This window comes from Drosophila eugracilis, unplaced genomic scaffold (genome assembly GCF_018153835.1).
Source record: "Drosophila eugracilis isolate 14026-0451.02 unplaced genomic scaffold, ASM1815383v1 contig_973, whole genome shotgun sequence".
Classification (NCBI taxonomy): domain Eukaryota; kingdom Metazoa; phylum Arthropoda; class Insecta; order Diptera; family Drosophilidae; genus Drosophila; species Drosophila eugracilis.
This window is the reverse complement of record NW_024573892.1, coordinates 66,990-73,868: the sequence shown is the minus strand read 5'-3', so window position 1 is coordinate 73,868 and position 6,879 is coordinate 66,990. Positions and strand designations below refer to the sequence as shown.

At 37.0% G+C, this 6,879-nt stretch overlaps 1 long non-coding RNA gene across 1 annotated transcript; it reads right to left on the bottom strand.

Moving 5' to 3' along the window:
- Nucleotides 1–1,131: 1,131 nt before the first annotated feature.
- LOC108115957 lies at nt 1,132–3,904 on the bottom strand. The gene is made up of 3 exons (XR_005993987.1): nt 3,610–3,904; nt 3,114–3,394; nt 1,132–1,804 (listed from the first exon to the last, which is right to left on the bottom strand). It is a non-coding gene; the product is annotated as an uncharacterized LOC108115957 (long non-coding RNA).
- Between the last annotated feature and the right edge of the window lie 2,975 nt (nt 3,905–6,879).

Sequence of the window (6,879 nt, the reverse complement as noted above, 5' to 3'; positions counted from 1 at the left end):
CTTTACTAGTCGGTGCTATTGCGTTTACTACCTCCGCGTGTACAACATCTCGTAATGTTTCAATCGGATTTTTCCGGCTCGGGCTTTGTTTATGTGCCTCACCTTGCTCTTAAACATGATGAATGTGGGGGAAATTCCTTAATAGACTTTACCTTTTCAGGTGAAGTTTGCAGTCCCCCTTGTGACACTACGAAGCCCAAGTACTCGACGTTCTTTTTGAAGAACTTCGATTTCTTGGGATACTCTCATACCTGCTTCTAGGAGCTTGGATTAAACCCAGTCCACGTCATTGTCGTGGCCTTCTTTTGTTTTTGAAAATATTATAACGTCGTCTACGTAGCATATTTTAAAGATTCCCTCTCTTAGGACGTCATCGATAGCCCTTTGGAAGATGCTTGGGGCGTTTTTAAGTCCAAATAGCATTCTACAAAATTCGTATTGGCCATTATTTATGGAAAAAGCGTTTTTTCCCTGTCCTCTTCTGCCACCTCTATCTGGTGGAAGCCTGACTTGAGGTCGAGTCCAGTGAAATACCCATATTCGCCCATATTTGACAGTATTTTCGAAATTGTTGGGATAGGATATCTATCATCTACTGTTATCTGATTTAATTTCCTGAAGCCGATAACTAATCGCTTCTTCTTAACCCCATTTTGGTCTATACCTTTCTTATCCACAACCCAGGTAGGGTTGTTATATGGGATGGCCTTATCACGCCGTCCGCTAAAAGTTGTTTTACCTCTGCATTGACGAATTTGGTTACACCCATGGGGTGTGGGTACGACTTGGAGTACACCGGTTCCCCATCAGTTTTTATTATGGCTATAGTGTTAATATTGAATGGAAGTGCTTCGTCTGGATATTTATAATTTTTGACAATCATTTTATCGAATGTGGCTTTAACTAAGCTTTAACTAAGATGTTCCACGGGAACATCTTCATCATAAATTTTAATAAAGTTGACATTTTCTGACCTATTGAATCGCGTTCGCTTGTTTAAGCAAGTCGAGGCCGATAATTACATCGAAGTGTTAAGGTTATTTAAGATAAAAAAGGTGTTTTTATGTTAAACAACGAAACTAAACATTTTTTATTTATTTTGGTAAAGCCATGAATTGACTTTACAATAAAGGGTTTCTCCGCTGCCACAATTTCTTTCAGTCCCGGGATTGGAGTAATCTATTTTTTGAGGTGCCTGTGTGTAAAGTAGGGGAGCAGGGATTTTATTCTAAAAATTACATGAGTCTTCTTCCTCAAGATCGTCTTCTACTTCAGTAGCACAAGTCTGCGCAACGGCGTCATAATCTTCGTCGTCAGATTTTTCTTCTGGCATGAGGTTCATTTTTTGTTGCCTTGCTGACTGCCCTTTTTGCCATGTTGTGGGCTGTCTAAATTTAATCCTGAAGGAGGGGTCGATCTCCATTGGCTCTGGTGCTGGTTGACCCTGACGAGTTCCTGTGCTTATGTGTGGTCTCTGTCCAAAGGAATCATTCTGGTTGTTGGCTCCTTTTTGAGTCCTAACAAGTGAGGAGTTTTCCTAATTGCTCCTGAATTTCTGAATGGGTCTGGGAATTTTTTCAACCTTCTTGTCGCTGGTTGTTCGGCTTGTATGCTTTCTCCTCATTGTGTCGGGCGAAAGTGGCGCAAAAACGCTTCTTTCGTTACTTGATTCAGCTTCTTGTGCTAATGCTAATGCTGCTGACCCAATGGTTCCAAGTCATCGTTAATTCCTGTTTTGGCGTGGACTTTGGTCTTTAGATGGTGGTATCTGGACCGGATAGACTGTTATCTTCTTTAAAAAAGCCTAGGATTAGGAAATGAATGATATCGGAATTTTGAAAAACAATTAGTATACTATATGCTATATGCTACTACTATATGCTTTTAAATTTCTATCAAACTAATGTTAATAGGCAGCTTGTCTTTAAATTCACCAATGTCGGAGCTATGTAGAATTGCCGGACTTACAATATTTCATTTTGCTTGGGTCAATCCCATTAGAACGTTATGCAGATCTGTGATGCCGAATCTATTTTTAGCAAAAATTATTTCTAAAAGATTATTTTCTTTATTTGTCCCAAATTTTTTTACCCGTTATTCGTAGAGTAAAAGGGTATATTAGATTCGTTGAAAAGTATGTAACAGGTAGAATGAAGCGTTTCCGACCCTCTGAAATATATATATTCTTGATCAGACGGATTGAGCCTAGTCCGTCTGCTCCGTCAGTTCGAATGAACGCTGAGATCTCAGGAACTATACTAGATACAAAGTTGAGATTAAGCATGAAGATTCTTGAGGTCCCTACGCAGTGCAAGTTCATTACAGCATCCTGCCACGCCCACTATAACGCCCAGAAACCGCGAAAAACTAAAATTGCTGAAATCTAAGGAGCTATTAGAGCTAGAAAGTTCAAATTTAGTTTATATAATCTTTAGATGGCAGCGCATCTTATAGCGGAAACACCCACCTTTACGCCCACAAGGCTCAAAAGACAGTTTTCCCATTTTCTAGAAAAGCTGATATTTCGGCAACTATAAGAGATAGAAAGTTCGGATTAAACATGTAGGTTTTTATGATGCAATTAGTTTTTTTTTCATCTAACCACTCCCACCCTAACGCCGACAAAACCCGGAAAACCAAAAATGCAAAAATCTCGGGACCTATAAGAAATGCCTGCAACATGGCACTAGTGGGAAACTGTGGCGTCTATAATATTATTATGATGCCTTAGTTTGACCTTATAAAACTTATTTCTGTTAATATCCATCGATTTACCAAAGCTTTTTTAAATCAGAACATTATTTCGCTATTTATAAAGAAATTTAGGTTATAAGGCCTCACATGGGCAAGGACGTCACTATCAGTAACTCAACATGCATTCTCTCACAATTTCCACTAGCAAAATGAATATTGTAAAATTGTGTAAAACAGTATCGGGTAACTTACATTCGCGGCACTCGACTATAGCGTTTTCTTTTGTTTAATTTGTTCTTTATTTGTCTCGAAAATTTTATATTGTTCTTTGGAATGTGATATTTAATTCCGTTTGTTCTTCATTTGTTTTTATTAGTTGGTCTTGTTTGAATTTCACTTGCTCCCAATCATTAAAGTACCTGCAACAACTTTTAAGGTTTGTCCTAATAAAGTTTATACTCCTGGCATCGCTATGAGTGATTTTTAAGGTGGCTACCATCTTGGGAATGTGTCTGATTTCCGCCGCTATAACCGGTAGTCTGTGGTCATCGGTAAATGTTTTCGTTAGCGCTTCCGTCTGGTCAGCAAAGTCCTCGGTCGTCATGTTCGTTGCATGTTGTAGGTATCCGAAAGACTCCCAGACTACAATGTCACTGTCCTCTATGGGGTATACCCCGCGTTCGTGTAGTCATTCAGTATACTATAATGTATTTCATATAAGGTATTTAATATAGAAGAATATAAAAAATATGAAAAAGTATAAAAGAGGGTCGGGAGTCTAGCCAAGGATGGTTAGCGTAGATTGTCTTTGTGGACCACCCTCCCTCTATTTAAGACCGTTGTTTCCTGCGAACATAGTGGTGAGAGCTTTTTACCTAGTCTTTAATTTGCTTTTAGAAAAACTTTTTCGCCTACCTGATTGTCCTTATAGGTCCTATTCTCGTTTACCTGGTCAATCGTCTTCTGCTGTAGCGGTTGCATTTTCCTAATAATTTCTCTATCGAATTCCATGGGCTTTGTGTGAACTATTTCTGTGGGTTTTTTGTTAGTTACTGAGTGGATTGATTTGTTGGTTGCTAAAAATGATTATTCCTATAGTATCGTTCAATTTGCATCCAAGTTTCAGGCATCTGGCTATTTCGGCTAGAGTGCTACGAAACCTCTATACTTGACCATTTGTTGTGCTGTGTAGAGGTAGAGCGTTGGAAGTGTTGATAATGAAATGATTTGACAAAGTAGTTTTAATAGTCTCGGAATTTAGCGATCTTTTATTATCGCAGTAGATTGTTGTTGTTTTCGGAAAGAAATTTATTATGTGTAATTATGTGTACTATGGCCCTTCAAGCGATGTTTAGCACTATGGCGAATTTCGAGAATTTATCGACGCATGTAAGGAAAAGGGCTCCATTGGTTGAGAAAATATCAATGTGTAGAATTCTCCCACGAATGAGGGTATAAGAGTTTCTGCAACCATTTGCTTTGATGGGTGATGGAACAGGTTTTTCAATTTGATGTTATTTTTGTTGCTAACCGAAACATTTTTGGGAATAAATAGTCCCTAAGAATTTGTTTTACATTTTCTTGTGCTGCTTGGTGAGTCCTGTTGTGTTCTGTTATGACAATTTCTTTCTGTTCGGTTGAGTCCGTTATGTCCTGTACGAAGTTTTTCGTCTGTTTGAAAGAAGTGCTAGGGAAGGACTCCACTAGTCGGTGCTATTGCGTGTGTATTGCTTATTTTCATCAGATTTTCCCAAATGGGGTTCTGATTATGTGTCTCACCTTGCTCTTAAACAAGATGAATGTGGGGGAAATTCCTTAATAGACTTTACCTTTTCAGGTGAAGTTTGCAGTCCCCCTTGTGACACTATGAAGCCCAAGTACTCGACGCTCTTTTTAAAGATATAACATGGTCCTGCGTAATCAATACATGTATTTAGAAATGGGTACGACATTGTTGTTGTGCCGTGACCTGTCGATATCTTGCACATTTAGTACACTCATTTAATTTTTTCTTTAATGAATTTCTCAATCCAAATATCCAATATTTTGATGAATTCTCATTCATATTCTCTTCAAATTTATTCCACCATGTAAAGTTTGGTTATGAGGATCCTTTATAATTAATGAAGAAATATGCCCTTTGTCGAGAATAATTGGATGTTTTATCTTGAATCTAGCATTGTAATTTTGTAATCTACCGTCTACTCTGATAATTTTATCCTGATCAATAAGTGGATGTAAACCTAGAATTTTTGAAGAAATTTTGACTTTATTATTATTTAAACTGTTTAGCTCTGAACCAAATTGATTTGCCTGCTCATTTTTTATAATTATTTGTTCTGCATATCTAATTTCCTTTACCGATAAATAACCCTGATAAGATATTTTCTTTGTTTTCATATTTATAAATCGAACTATGTAGCATATAACTGTTTTTAATTTTTGTATGCAGGAATATTTTTCTAAGAGATTATGAATAATATCCCTATCAGCTGTCAGCACGGTATGGACACCTGTTTCTTCCTCAGCTTTTGACTGAGACGGCCAATTTTCTTTTAATTCTTTTAACCAATTTGGCCCATTCCACCAAAGATCAAAATTTATCAGTTCACTTGGCGAAATTCCCCTTGACGCTGCGTCCGCTGGATTATCTTCTGATTTAACGTGATTCCACTCTACTTCTGTATATCTACGAATATAATCTGTCCTATATTTAATAAATTTGACTTTGCTTTGACCAGTTTTAATCCAAGCCAACGTTATAGTAGAATCACTCCACGCGTATATCTTGGCTGCATTATCAATCAATTCTTTGACCTTTTGTATTAGTTTACTCAACAGATGAGCTGCGCACAGTTTTAGTTTCGGAATTGTTTTCTTATTTTTGATTGGATTTACCCTGCTTTTACTAGCTAATATTGTAACCAATCTTCCTACTTTAGCATATACTACTGCCGCATATGCTTTTTCAGAGGCGTCTGCAAACCCATGCAGCTCAATCAGCTTATTACCTTGTTTTCGCCAGTATCTTCTACTACTTTTATTATTTCTTTATTATTCGAAATCCACTTCCGTAAATTCATATTACCTTTTTTTAATTCGCTAGAAATTTGCTCTATAATGTTTATGGCACTTTCCACTGAATTTGCTCCTGTCATGAGATCATCCATGTAGAAATTCCCATCCCATGTAGAAATTCTAATTATTCTTCCAATTTCATCATTCTTACAATTATCTGCTATATCTACTAGAACTCTAGTAGCTAAATATGGAGCTGAGGCAGTCCCATAGGTTACTGTTTTTAATTTGTACGATTTTATTTTGTCTTCAGGAGAGTCTCTCCATAATATATATTGGTATTCTTGATATTTTTCATCAATGAATATTTGTCTGTACATTTTTTCTATGTCCTCTGATATGACGTATTCCCTAAGTACCGCTTGATGGGGTAGGTAGTATTTTCCTTCCCTCTTCGACTCAACCATACGCCCAAGATCAATATATTCTTTCATAAACAATTTATAGGCATCTTGAAGTTTTTCATTTCGCGGAAACTTCTTCTCCATGTTTATCAATCGAGCCATTGCTTGCGGCTTTGATTCCACTAAGGACGTTTCGTCCTTAAATGGAATTTGAACAATATACATACCATTTGAAATAGAGGTTGTTTTCATAAAATCGTTTTCACAAACTTCGGTCTCTACATCATTTTTATCTTCATTTTCTAGGTCCCAAAAAAGTTCTAAGTCTTGCACTTCGATAGTAGTTGCCACTATCGAATGAGTACCCTTTGACTTAGTGCATCCAGATATGATCCAACCGAAATTTGTATTCTGGCCTAACAGACCATTAATTTTTGCTATACCCTTCTTTAAAATTTGTGAATAGTTAGGAGGTTTTATTGTTATTTTAATTTTATATTTGGATACACAAGTATCCGTAGAAGATTTCCCACTAATTTCCGTCTTAGTTTTGATTTTTGGCAGTTTTAGTATTTGTGCTGCCTCCTCTGATATGATAGTGCTTTGCGATCCACTATCAATGAGAGCTCTTAAATTTTCAAAATTGCCGTTGGCAGATTTCACTTGAATTCTAGCTGTTGCAAGTAATGCCTGAGTGGCAGTCACACAAGTGTTGACCTTTCCCCGTTTTTGTATATTTATATGAAGCATCGTATGATGCAAT